The sequence below is a fragment of the Pollachius pollachius genome, assembly GCF_949987615.1.
Source record: "Pollachius pollachius genome assembly, chromosome: 5".
Lineage (NCBI taxonomy): Eukaryota > Metazoa > Chordata > Actinopteri > Gadiformes > Gadidae > Pollachius > Pollachius pollachius.
This window is the reverse complement of record NC_136938.1, coordinates 26965884-26979928: the sequence shown is the minus strand read 5'-3', so window position 1 is coordinate 26979928 and position 14045 is coordinate 26965884. Positions and strand designations below refer to the sequence as shown.

The window sequence follows — 14045 nt, the reverse complement described above, 5'->3', positions numbered from 1 at the left end:
CAGTCTCAAAGGGCTTAACAGGCCAAATATTTATGACACCCCCCTTTACCCAAGAAAAAACTCCCTTGAAATTAGCAAGGAAGAAATCTTGAGAAGAAACGCATAGTCCATCCCTTCTTCCAGGGATGGTCAGGAGTGCAATGGGTGCCATAATTGACATACAGGTAAATACATGCACATCTGTGTGTGTGTGTGTGTGTGTGTGTGTGTGTGTGTGTGTGTGTGTGTGTGTAGGGGATGAGGGAGAGATGTGTGTGGATTTTAGGTTAATTTCAGCCACCCCCCCCCCATCTCTTCAAACGGCAGGGGTCGTTTGAAGAGGGGGGGAGGTGGGATGGGGTAATTAACCTCAAACCCACAGAACAGGGTGCTGTTAGAGCAACCCTGCTGTTAGAGCAAGCAACACAGCAATCCAAATCTGTCCCCTCGTTGAGTCATCAAGCCCCTCCACACACACACACACACACACACACACACACAGACAAACACATACACATACACACACACACACACCGCCAATGGGTTAAGCAAACAAGTATTCTAATCAAGCGCGATAACATCAGCAAACTCCTCACCATAAAGTGTTTGTGTGTATGTGTGTGTGCGTGTGTATCTGTGTGTGTGTGTGTGTGTGTGTGTGTGTGTGTGTGTGTGTGTGTGTGTGTGCTAATTCTTTAAATTAATGTGGCTATCAGAAGTGGCCCGCCAATACCGCCCACCCACTGGTTGCGGGGAGCTCACCTAGTAATGGTACAGGCCGTTCTGAAGACCCTCCCGGCTGACCGAAAACACTTAGCGTGCAGCACATCCCCCCCTCCCCTCTGCCTTTTCCATATTCATTATTGCAATGTGCATGGTGATTACCCACCTCCCAGGCCCTCCTCTGTGACAGGCAGTACCACACGAAGGGGAGGTAGAGGCTGGAGAGAGGGAGGGAGAGGGAGAAGAGAGCGGGAGAGGAGAGAGGTAGCAGAGAGAGAGAGAGAGAAAAAGGACAGAGGGAGTAGAGGGAGCAGAGAGAGGGAGAAGAGAGAGAAGAGAGGTAGTCAGAGAGAGAGGAGAGATGAAAAGGAGAGAGAGTAGAGGGAGTAGAGAGAGGAGAGAGGGAGTAGAGATAGAGAGAAAAAGGAGAGAGTGGGTAGAGAGAGTAGAGGGAGAGGAGAGAAAGTTGAGAGAGGTATTGAGAGAGATATGAGAGTGTTAGTGAGAGAGAGAGAGAGAGAGGTAGTGAGAGAGGTAGTGAGAGAGAGAGAGAGAGAGAGAGAGAGAGAGAGAGAGTTAGTGAGAGAGAGGTAGGGAGAGAGAGAGAGAGAGAGAGAGAGGAGAGTTAGTGAGAGAGAGAGAGGAAGGAGTTAGTGAGAGAGAGAGGAAGGAAAGAGAGAGCGAGACTGTGTCACATTCGGCTAATGCAACTGCTCTGCTTAGCAGCGAGAGCCACAGAGAGTAATGAGGGCATCGCAGTCTTGATCCACGCTCCATTAAACGTTCAGAACATCTAAATAATATCTCTCCCTCCTCCTCCAGCCCAACGCCCAGGTCTAACCGGAGCAGGTCAGGACAGCCTCAGAGCCGGCCTGAGGTGTTTCTGCTGTGGTGGAGGGCATGGATGGTGATTGAAGCTGAGGTGGCTCTGTTGCGTTTGCGTGTTGTTCTCCGAGAGAGACACACGCAGGCTAAAGCGACGTTCCCGGAATAGCTTCATGCACGGCCAGTCTGGGAGCCAGTGGCCCAGGAATACGAGCGTCAGCAGCAGCAGCAGCAGCACGCTACGGCTCACTTTGAACTAGACCGGGCTCTGTAGAGGTCCTCCATTAGCCTGTGTAGTCTGTTCATACGGCACAGCCCTCGCTCTCTAAATGGTTCGGTACATCAAGGCAAAGGGAACAGGTTAAATACATGTCAAGGACAAAGCAATCCCGCGTAGCTTTGAGAAAAGGGAGAGGTGAATGTTGAACAAGACCTCTCTCTTGTTGCCGCTCACAATGTGTACACAAGCTAGGCACACACACACACACACACACACACACGTCAGGAGTGCACACACCGCGCCTCACTGTTACAACAGTCACTCGCTTTTTAAAACGCCTGCCCATGACATTTTACAAAACTGTCACATGGATTTTCCCTTTCTCTCCCTCTCACCTGGTCTCTGGCCTCACAGCAGGAGGTTAAAACGTCTCTGTATAACGACGACAGGGAATATCTGACCTGGTGTCTGGCTGGGAGGACACCAAGAAATCCCAGCTGCTTTGCCTGTCCACTTCCTCTCCCATTCTCCTCGGCTCTTTAATGTGTATATGTGTGTGTGTGTGTGTGTATCTGTGTTTGTGTGTGTGTGTGTGTGTGTGTGTGTGTGTGTGTGTGTGTGTGTGTGTGTGTGGGGCCATGCATATAAAGTGTGTGTGTGTGTGCGTGTATATGTGTGTTTCTTAGGTGCTTGTGCATACATGTGCATGTATGTGTGTGTTTTTGTGTGTTTGTTTGTGCAAGCATATGTGTGTGTGTGTGTGTGTGTGCGTGCGTGCTTGTGCATCTATTTAAGGGTATGTGTGTGTGTTTGCGTGGGCATCTTTAAACCACATAACACCGTGCGTCACAACGCAAGTGGCGGAGCTGTTAGCTTGTAGCTTGAACCCGGCTGGCGAGAGACCACCATCCGAGTGACAGCTGGCGGTAAAAGCCAACAAGCGCAGCGTGCGTACACAAACGTTGTTCTTTTGAACCACAGTGTGAATTAGGCAACACTTAAAACACACTTTCCATTACTTCCGAGGCGTCGTAAAACTCACGCCTTCTGATGCCGACACAGGATTTGCTGTTTGTATTAAAACAATAAAACACGCAAAACCAACACATTATTTGGTGGAAGTCATTTTCTACAAAAGGGGAGATGAAGAGGGATTATGTGCTTACATAATTGCACAAGGGTTTCCTAATCATCAATGATCCTTTTAACACGATTAGCAAACAATGTACCATTAGAACACAGAAGTAATGGCCGCTTGAAATGGGCCTCTGTACACCTGGGTAGATATTCCATAAAAATCTGCCGTTTCCAGCTAGAATAGTCATTTACCCAATTAACAATGTCTAGACCAGGGGTCTCAAACTCAACTTACCTGGGGGCCGCCGGAGGTAGAGTCTGGGTCAGGCTGGGCCGCATCAAGTATTCCACAGAAAAAAGGAGCACAACTGACCCAATCTAAGTTAATGATCGGGCTATAATTAGATCACCTTGGCTATGTAATCGCTGACAACAGGGGACATTTCATAGTGGTTGGTGGAAACCGGGACATTCTAGCGCCTTTGGTTTTTGTCGGGACTCAGGACACGCAACTCAAAATTGGGACTGTCCCGGCAAAACCGGGACATCTGGTCACCTTATCACAAGTGATAAAAAAGCGTGGCAAGCCACTCAGCAAAAATGTGCGTTTGACAACAACGCACTAACACTAAACTTTGATGTCAAGTAGGGGGCCACAAAATATCATCCCGCGGGCCTCAATTGGCCCCCGGGCCGCAAGTTTGAGACCCCTGGTCTAGACTGTATTTCTGATAAATAAAAATGTATCTTCATTGAATAAAACAGTGCTTTTCTTTAAAAAATAAGGACACTTCTACGTGACCCCAGACTTTTGAACGGTAGTGTAGACGGGCTGAATGGGAAGCAGAACTCAACAGAAATGGTCACATCGTACCGTATTGAGTAGTGTCGTAAGAGAGCCATATTCGGCTCTTTTACACTGATCATATAATCACTCTCTACTGGTCCAATTAAGATTATCATGAGCAACTGCTCACATTATGATGATCAGCCTGGATATCAGCCTCTCATTCTGTATCGAGGTAATCAACCTGTTGTGAGTTTTCAATGATGACAACTCTACTGCTCCTAATTTGATAACCACATCACTGTATTACTCACATCGGATTATCACAAATAGGTTTCACTTGTCTTAAGGTCTCAAGTTGGTTTAAATAACTTAAAAGAAATCGGCCACATCCACAATGTACAACCTTTCCGGAACATTTACTATGAAACCTTCACATAAATGGTAAATGGACTGCATTCATACAGCTCTATTCTCATCAGTTGCCACTCAAAGCAGTTTACAATACTACCTGACATTCACCCGTTCATGCACAAATTCCCACACCGACGGAGGAGTCAAGCATGCAAGGGGAAAACCAGCTTGTCGGGAACAGTCAGGGTGAGGTGTCCTGTTCGGGGACACCTCGACACTCGAGCCGGGGATCGAACTAGCAACTTTCCGGTTAACAGCCAACCCGCTCTACCTCCTGGGCCACATGGCTCCATGTAAACGTGCCGTATAAGATCAACAGCATAGCTCATTGCTTCTAGTATGATGCATTCTGAGTTTCTTCTATTCAACAGGAACCAAGACAACCCTGATGTGGTAACCATGTGACGTGTTGACAGTGTCCTCATGTTGAAGTCACAAGGAAATAAGGGTATTCCCTGCCGTGGCACCCGAGTGAAAACCTGTCTGAAACTCTAACATGAATCGAGAGTTCTTTACATGCATACAATGACATTTAAAAACCTCAGAAGGGTTTTTGCTTTCAAGCACAACGGGTAAAGCGCGCATCTCGACATTATTTATCTTTCGGCTTGAAGAGCAAGTGTCTTGAAGCGCAGGAACCAAAATGAACGCATTAGGCGCGGAAAGCACAAGATTTACACTTGGAGGCGCGAAGAGATGGAGTCAATGATTTGATCTTAAAACGCACGTACTACCTCACACTACCTCATACACATGCTCACACTCTCTCTCACACAGCACACACACCTGTTCACACACCCTCACTATCTCTCACACACACACGCATGCAAACAAACAAACACAGACACACACAAACACACACACACCCAATTCCCTTGCAGTCACCACCCAGTTGGCTCAGGGGCGAACACTCTGGAGGGCTGTCAGAATGGAGCCTGCATCATTTATGAACAAGATTAATAGCTTGTGTGTGTGTGTGTGTGTGTGTGTGTGTGTGTGTGTGTGTGTGTATTTGTGCCATCAGTCGCGCCGGTTTGAGAGGATTCATGCAAAATCTGCGCCTTCACAATGTTATATGGCCTTTAATATCGCCTCCATGTCGTTCATTTGCCACAGTGTCTCCAGCTCCTCTCTGGGTCTCTGTCCTCACAGCGGCCGGGCCGGGCAGTCGACGCCCGCCTCCGCCTCGTCCATCGGGGCACCGCCGTCATCCTTCAGCACGGGGCGCACTGAGGGGGGGCGTTAAGAGTCTGTCCGGCTGGATGGGGGGGGGGGGGGTACACCCTACTTCACGCCCAGCGCCCCGCGGTAATGAGCGGCGCGCCGGAGCGTGAGCAGAAGGTCAAGGGGGCGGAGCCAGCCTGAGAGGCGATGTCGTCGCAGGTTAGAGAGCCGCAGCAGACGCTGCTAACCAGAGATAACTAATCAGAACCACCTAACCAGAATCATCTAACCAGAACCATCTAACCAGAACCATCTAACCAGAACCATCTAACCAGAACCATCTAACTAGAACCGTCTAACCAGAGATAACTAATCAGAACCATCTAACCAGAGATAACTAATCAGAACCACCTAACCAGAATCATCTAACCAGAACCATCTAACCAGAACCATCTAACCAGAACCATCTAACTAGAACCGTCTAACCAGAGATAACTAATCAGAACCATCTAACCAGAGATAACTAATCAGAACCACCTAACCAGAACCATCTAACCAGAACCATCTAACCAGAACCATCTAACTAGAACCATCTAACCAGAACCGTCAAAGTAGAACCATCTAATTAGAACCATCTAACTAGAACCATCTAACTAGATGCTTATAACCAGAGATATCTAATCAGAACCATCTAACCAGAGATATCTAATCAGAACCATCTAACCAGAGATAACTAATCAGAACCACCTAACCAGAACCATCTAACTAGAACCATCTAACCAGAACCGTCTAAGTAGAACCTTCTAACTAGAACCATCTAACCAGACACTCCTAACAAGAACCATCTAACTAGATGCTCATAACCAGAGGTATCTAACCAGAGGTATATAGCAAGAGGTATCTCTAACCAGACGCATCTAACATCCATCCAGCATAGAGCACTATAAGGGGAATTCAGCCATATACAGCCATATACACATATATACAGACACATACAGACATATACACACATATAGCGTGTGTTCACGTGGAGCTTAGGAGCTATAGCATGTCCCCCTGCTAGGGCAACAGGGGGGCATGGGGAGTAGGGGGGGGGCGGGAGGCAGCAGCAGCAGCTAGCCATGCTACATCAGCGTCCCTGCAAAGTACCAGCGCTGCTTCCTCCTATCCTTCCTGTGAACTCTTCCACAACAAGCCCCGCCCCCACCAGCCAGCCAGGTCCCCCGATTTACAGAGAGAGAGAGAGAGAGAGAGAGAGAGAGAGCCAGAGAGAGCCAGAGAGAGAGGGGGGGGGGAGAGAGAGCGAGAGAGAGAGAGCCAGAGAGAGAGAGAGGGGGGGGGAGAGAGAGAGAGAGAGAGAGAGAGAGAGAGAGCCAGAGAGAGAGAGGGGGGGGAAGAGAGAGAGAGAGAGAGAGAGAGCCAGAGAGAGCCAGAGAGAGAGAGAGGGGGGGGGAGAGAGAGAGAGCCAGAGAGCAAGAGAGACGGGGGAGAGAGACAGAGAGAGGGGGGGAGAGAGACAGAGAGAGGGGGGGAGGGAGCCAGAGAGAGGGGGGGAGAGAGACAGAGAGAGAGACAGAGAGAGGGGGAGAGAGAGCAAAAGGAGTGGGAGCTGCTGTTTTCAGGTTGCCAAGTAAAGTGGGTTGAGGGGGAAGTTATGTAAGGTCATGTATTCGCAACTAGCCCACATATCTCAATCTGTTACTCATTAGGAAACATTACAATGCATATCCAGCTGTGAACGGTGCAGTGCTAGCCTTCAAAGCCTGATCTTGCATTTATCCAACACGGTCTTATGGAGCGTTTGAGAATTCACAGGCACACTGGGAGAATGACACAAAGTGCGTGGTGCAACTTGATAAAATGTGGAAAATTAACACTTGATGTAAGGAAAGTAAGGAAAATTAACACTTGATGTAAGGAAAGTAAGGAAAATTAACACTTGCTGCCATCAGTGTTGGCTCACTGCGCTATCGTTAAATATAGAAGCATGTGACTGATGACTGTCATGGCAGAGAGAGCTGGTTGGTGAACAGGTGGTCAGCCCCCCCACTGCAATCATAGCTTTAATAGACGGGGAAGATAATATACCAATATAGAGAGGCTGGACACTGGCCAACACATGGATAGAACCCACTGCACACGCATACACACACATATACGCAGACGCAGACACATACGCATAGACACACACACGGATGTGCATCCACACACGCATACACACACACACACACCCATGCAGACGCACAGACAAACACACGCACAAGCTTAGACACATGCACAAACACCCCCCCGCCCCACACACACACACACACACACACACACACACACATAAAAACCACAGCCCAGTAAAAGACAACAATATAAAGAGGAACGGGAGGGGAAAGGCGTGATGTTGACCGCCAGAGAAGGTTGGTTGGGGGGTGGGGGGGAGGGGGAGGTAACTGGAAGCACTGCCTTGAGGCTTACGGGGGTCACCCCTGTTGGCCGGGTGTGACCGTCATCGGGGTGCGTTTGGGGGTTGGTGGGTGGGATCACACGGATAGGGGAGTTCATCTCTCCTTACGCCTCTCCCCCCCCCCCCCCCCCCCTCCATGATAGGCAGAGGCCGGCCGAGGTGGAGGACAAAAGGACCCTCCACTCTGCATACACAAAGCCAGCAGATGACCCCCCCCCCCCCCCCCCCCCCTCTCCCTGGTTCCAGTTCACAGCGTCTCCTGCATGTGAAAGCCTGGACAAGTGGCCTCATGTTTGGGCCCCGCCCTACAACAGGGAGGCCCCCCCTGCCAACCCTGATTCCATACGGGCCCCTCTCCAGGAGCCCCGGCCCTCAGCCCTCGACTCCAGGGCCCTGTAAGTGTTCTCATGTCTGCCAGACACACAGCACTTTGGAAAGTTGGAGGCTGGGCGGGGTGGGCGAGGATGGGATGCCGAAAGGTCATAGGTCATGACCGAATAGGTCTTAGGCTCCAGTGTGCTGCTGGTGATTGGTTGATCCGTCCGACCTTGTTGAAAAGAACATGCGTTTTGTCTGTCTGTCCGGCTACCACTGCTTGCCACTTGGGTAATGGGGCAGGAAAAGTTATGTAACTGTAATGGCCAAACCACTGTTATTCTCTCATCTAGGAGAACCCTGGATTCCTGTATGCCAGCCGGCCCAAAACAATGTTTCTTGGCCCTTTTCCTCTCCCAAGTTTATGTGTCTAATCAAGACCTTGAATGAGGCCCTTAGAGGAACCCCCCCAAACACACTTTAATATTTCAGCTATTTAATTTGAGACAGCAGTCTCTTAGCCTTTAACTCCTGGCTGCTTATGTAACGTGGAATTATCTGAAAAGGCAGGCTGGCTAAGTCGCAAAAACACTTTTAAACACAAGAGCCTAATTAAGTAATATATAACATAATTACTGTCTGAATATTTTCACATTTCAGCATGAATCAGTATAAATGCATTGTGAAACTGAGGGATTTAACGCCATCGCAGCAGAAAACAAGTGAGAAGGTTTTTCATGCATACTGGGAATCTATGAGGACCCTTTAAGGCATGGTTGTGTGTGTGTTTATATATATGTGTGTGTGTGCGTGCGTGCGTTCTATACAATCAACCGAGACTTGAGCTGGCAGTGGACGTCCGTGGAACACTGTAGGTCTTCCTACTGTGGTCGACAGAGTCTTCACCAGAATGTTCCGGATAGCTTACGCAAATATTACAAAGCCAGAGGCGATCCTATGTCAAGTGCCGCGATCGGATATCAGAGATTCAACGCGTTCAACATGCCGCAAGGGAACGATAAGGAATGACACAAAACAAGGAAGCGCCTGACTGTAGCACCACCTATTATGGTAAATGGACTGCGTTTATGTCGCGTCTTTCTAACCAGCGCCACTCAAAGCACTTTAAAGTTATTGCATTAACATTCATCCATTCATGCACACATTGATACACACCAAAAGCGGGTCTCAACCACGCAGGGCGACAGCCAGCTCGTCGGGAGCAGTGAGGGTGAGGCGTCTCGCTCAGAGACACCTCGACACTCACGCCTGCCCCTTGGGCCACGGCCGCCCAACAATCATGTCGTTGCCAAGATGGTTGGGATGGTGAATAAAAGTAAGACTTCGCTTTAAAGCAATACTTGAGTTTGGCCTTTTGGTGAGGCTGCCACTGTTAAGCGTTAACTCTTTTAAACAAAATATTACCCTGAGAACTCGGATCCGGCTTGTGTGGACAAGCAAACCCTAACCCTCCAAACCTGTTTACTCCAAACATCCAGAGCAACAAACCAACACTCCTCCTCAGGTATATACAACCCTGCTGTAACAGCCTTCCCCTCCCGGGATGATGTACTCATGGCTGGGGGGCATGCTGTGCCTTTAGAGAGGCATTGCGCCAGGGGAGTACATAATAGGCCCAGCAGTAGTTCCTGGACCTGTGACCTATTAGGCAGACGAGAGAGGAAGGGAGGCTACGGACTGACGGGAAAGCAGATCATCAGAGATGGGCCCGAGTAATGTGTTTTCCACTCCGGCTCAATCACAGAGAGCGAGAGAAGGACACAGAGTGGGAGCGAGCGGGAGGCTTGAGTGTGTGTTGAGAGAGAGAGAGTGTATCGATTCGTTCTTTTAGAGCATCCTGTTGCACAATATGGCCGGGGTGTGAGACAGGGAACAGAGAGATGGAGACAGAGGCGAGCCGGGAGAGTAAGAGAGGAATTATCTAACGCCGAGGGTGGGCCTGTGTACACCCACAACCGCCTAGCAGAAGTTCAGCCCCCGACGTCCGCGTGACGCGCACACGCCTGTCAGAGCAGAGAACCACTCTGAATGCCACCATCCCCCTGACAACCGGAGCTACGTGACTTGGTGTGCCAGACTGCACCGTGTGTGTGATGGAGTGTCGGTGTGTTGTGCGTTGTGTGATGGAAGATTGTGTGTGTGTGTGTTTTTGAGTGTGTGTCTGGGAGAAGGGGGGGGGCGGTATAAGCTGGCTAATGTCTCTGACTGCTTGGCCGAACTGGGTATTTATTTCTCGCTGTGCGTGCAGGTCACGGGACATTAATGTATGCATATGCAATTAACAAACGCAGTCGTCGGTGGGGGCTAATGGAGAAAGAAGAAAAGCATTCAGGAACCCAATGAGGAGGAGAGGAAGAGGGTTAATGGAGAGAGGGAGAGAGAGAGAGAGAGAGAGAGAGAGAGAGAGACCGAGAGAGAGAGAGAGAGACCGAGAGAGAGACCGAGAGAGAGTAGTGGGGTGGATGGGAGAATTAATGGGGGGTGAGGATAAAGTGAATCGGTGAAGAAGAGGGTAAATGAAGAGAGAGACAGACACGGAGACAGAGACAGAGAGAGAGAGAGAGAGAGAGAGAGAGAGAGAGAGAGAGAGAGAGAGACGGGAGAATTTATGGGGGGTGGGGATAACTTAAATGGGAGGGGGTGAAGGAGGGAGAGAGGATGGAGGTGGGAGATGAAGGGAGGGATGAAGGAGAGATAAAGGGACGGAGGTGGGAGATGGGGGCTGGAATGAGAGGATAGACACAGTAAAGTTGCAAGGCGATGGGAGGGCTCTGGTGTGCAGCCATGGATGTAATCGGCTCATTTGATTTGACCTACTAAATCATTTCACCGTTACGATGTTTACCAGCCTTCTGCCCACTGCGGGGGTCAAGAGGTCAGGAGTCCGGCGGATTAGACAAATATTTCTTGAATACCCTGCACTGTAATCCTGATTATCACGAGTATTCATAACCGGCTCAATTATAGATCCACAAAGCAGTCTGCTTATCCCGGGCCATGGCACACGTCCAAGCGTCTATGGACATGTAAATAAACCACGTCTCCGAGCTGAGCCACAAGAAAAGTGTGGCACGCTCAAATAAATGTTGAAATAAATGCATGCAATTTGCTCTTGTAGCCATCCATCATTAATCACGTGTGTAACGACGCACCAGTGAGACAGAGACACAGCAGGGGGAGGCTGAGAAACCCCCTATCAGGGGGGAAGCTAGGAATGTAGATTAGGTGTAATGGACGCTCTGGTGTTAACGGGGGGAGGGGTGTTGTGTCGGGGGGGGGAAGGCTGGTTCGTTCTCCCTGACTGACCTACGCCATCAGTCCAATCTAGCCGCTCCGATTTTATTACCAGACGTTACTATCTCTGCCTTGTTCCCAGGCGCTCCCGATAAATCGTGTGCTCAACGACTGAATGTAAATAAAACAGAACTCCCCTCTCTCTCCTACCGTTTCCTGCTCAATCTCTTCCTCCCTCCCCTCCCATTAGCCAATCCACCATCTGTCACTACGGCAACGGGTCACAGCGGGCCTTAATCGCCACATCTGATGCCGCCGGGCGACATGTTGCCACGAGGACACCTCCGTGATCACACGCACACAATCGCACCCCGCGTTCTGATCTCCACCGTTAATCTAGGGGAGTCAGGGGGGGAGGGATTTACTCTGCCCATTCAAGGACTCGCTAAGAGTCAAGAACGAGCTAATAACTAAGAACCAGCTGATAACTCAGTACTAACTGATAACTGAGAACTAGCTGGTAACTAAGAACCAGCTGATAACTAAGAACCAGTTAATAACTACGAACCAGCTGATAACGAAGAACCATCTGATAACTCAGAACCGGCTGATAACTCAGAACCGGCTGATAACTCAGAACTGGCGGCGACCACATCAGAGATACGCATCATTGCCTGTATACAGGCAGCGCTTACAGTGATAGCAAGGCGCCAGTAGCTAGCTCTGACCCGCTACAGCGACCTTTGCCCTGAGGTGTAAAGGTCAGGAGGAGGATATTCTCGGGCCGTCACACGCCAGTGACCTCTGCCCGGCTGAACCTATGAATGTCCGATAAGGCTCGGCACCGGAGCCCTCCAGGGAATTCAATCCCAACCATAGAGTGGATTCTCCTCCTCCTCATTTCCTAAATTGTATTGGTTTTCCAGAAGGCCCCAGAAGAGGAAAGCGCAAAGCGTAAACATGTCAGTCAAGCGGCGAAGAGGTTGTGCCCATCGACGGGTGCATGGGGGGGGGAAGGGGGGGGGCGTCAATTAGACAAATGATTAAACACCGTGGCGCTCCCCACCGCCGAATGAGCTGCCCAATGAGGGAGCAGAGAAGGAAATGAGTGAGAGACGCAGAGCATGACTGGAAAGACGGACGGACGTAGTGAATTTGAGAAAGAGAGAGGCCGGGGGGGAGTAAGCCCACACTGAAGATGATAGAGATGAAGACAACACAGATTAAACGACGCTCTGTCTCGTAGAGCACATATGGACTTCGACATGCGGTGCACGACACAATGGAGGAATGAACGGAGCAAAGGCTGACGCAGACGCTAATAAAGTGAGTGGGGTGATGAATGGAGGAGAAACCAAAACATTGAGCTTGGTGGATGAGGGACAGGGGGGGAGGGGGTTTGGATGGAAAGACGGAAATCGAGAAAAGCAAGGGAGAGCGAGAGGGAAGAGAGAGAGAGCAGAGACAGAGACAGAGAGAGAGACAGAGAGAGCAGAGACAGAGACAGAGAGAGAGAGGGAGAGAACAGAGACAGAGAGAGAGAGAGAGAGAGCAGAGACAGGGACAGAGAGAGAGAGAGAGAGAGAGCAGAGACAGAGACAGAGACAGAGACAGAGAGAGAGAGAGCAGAGACAGAGACAGAGACAGAGAGAGACAGAGAGAGAGAGAGAGAGAGAGAGAGAGCAAAGAGAGAGACGAGGGTGTTGTTAAAACCTCGGATCAGTCCCGCCTGCCTTTGGGGGGGGGGGGAAGGGGGCTGAGTGGGTGTCTCCTAACGACCGGCGGCTGTGAGTCACTCTCTGAGGTCTACAGGGGCGAAGCCACCAGGAGGGGCTCTGGCTCCGGCAGGAGTCGGTGTGTGCAGCGCGCCGGCCCTCGACACAGGCTGCTGCTGAGCCTTCGCTCTCCTCCACGCGTACAGGTGACCGCCTCCGCCAGGCCTTAGGCAGAGCAACGACGTGGGGGAGATGTACACCGGCGTACCGGGGGGGGGGGGGGGGGGGGGGGGGGGGGGTGTGGGGGGGGGGATGTAGTGTCGGCTCGGAACAGAGAGATACGGCTGCAGGAGAATATCAGGGAGTGTATTAGCGGGGCACCTCCATGGCCGACCGTGGCTCAGCAGATAAGAGCGCAGTTCAATTAGACGTGGTCGGGGGGCGGGGTCAGACGCACGCAGCCGCAGGGGGGCGCACAGACACACACAGGCAGACGCGCACACAGAGGCGCACACGGGCACATGCACGCACACACAAACCCCTGCATACACACACACACACACACACACACACTCCCACGTCAGCTTCCCGAAGGTGCTCCGGCGAAGGAGCTGAGAGTTGCTCCCCTGTAAGGCCTGTGCACACGCAGACGAGAGCACCCAACACACACGCACACACACACACAGATCCAAACTGAATCATGGTTGGATTAACACATACACACACACACACACACACACACACACAGATCCAAACTGAGTCATGGTTGGATTAACACACACACACACACACACACAGATACACATACATAAAGACAGGAGAAGCCACCGATATAGAGAGGTGCATGAGGAGTATCTGCATTCACTGAACAGATCAAAGGATTTTCAAGAAGAGAAAAGTGAGTGTAAGAGTGTAAGCCCAGAACCCGCCGGCGCCCGCTGGAGGCCGGGTAAACCGCTCTCAGGTAAGCCTCCATCCATCCACTCCCAGTCAACCCAGGGCGGTCCAAAGCACATCAACCCATGCTCTCTCTCTCTCTCTCTCTCTCTCTCTCTCTCTCGCGCTCTCTCTCTCTCTCCTCTCTCTCTCCCCTCTCTCTCCCTCTCTCCCTCTCTC

At 50.6% G+C, this 14045-nt stretch overlaps 1 protein-coding gene across 2 annotated transcripts in view; it reads right to left on the bottom strand.

Annotated features, from left to right (window-relative positions):
- The window catches only part of large2 (LARGE xylosyl- and glucuronyltransferase 2), a 51328-nt gene that overhangs the window by 36251 nt on the left and 1032 nt on the right, over window positions 1-14045 (bottom strand). The gene's annotated exons all lie outside the window — the stretch shown is intronic.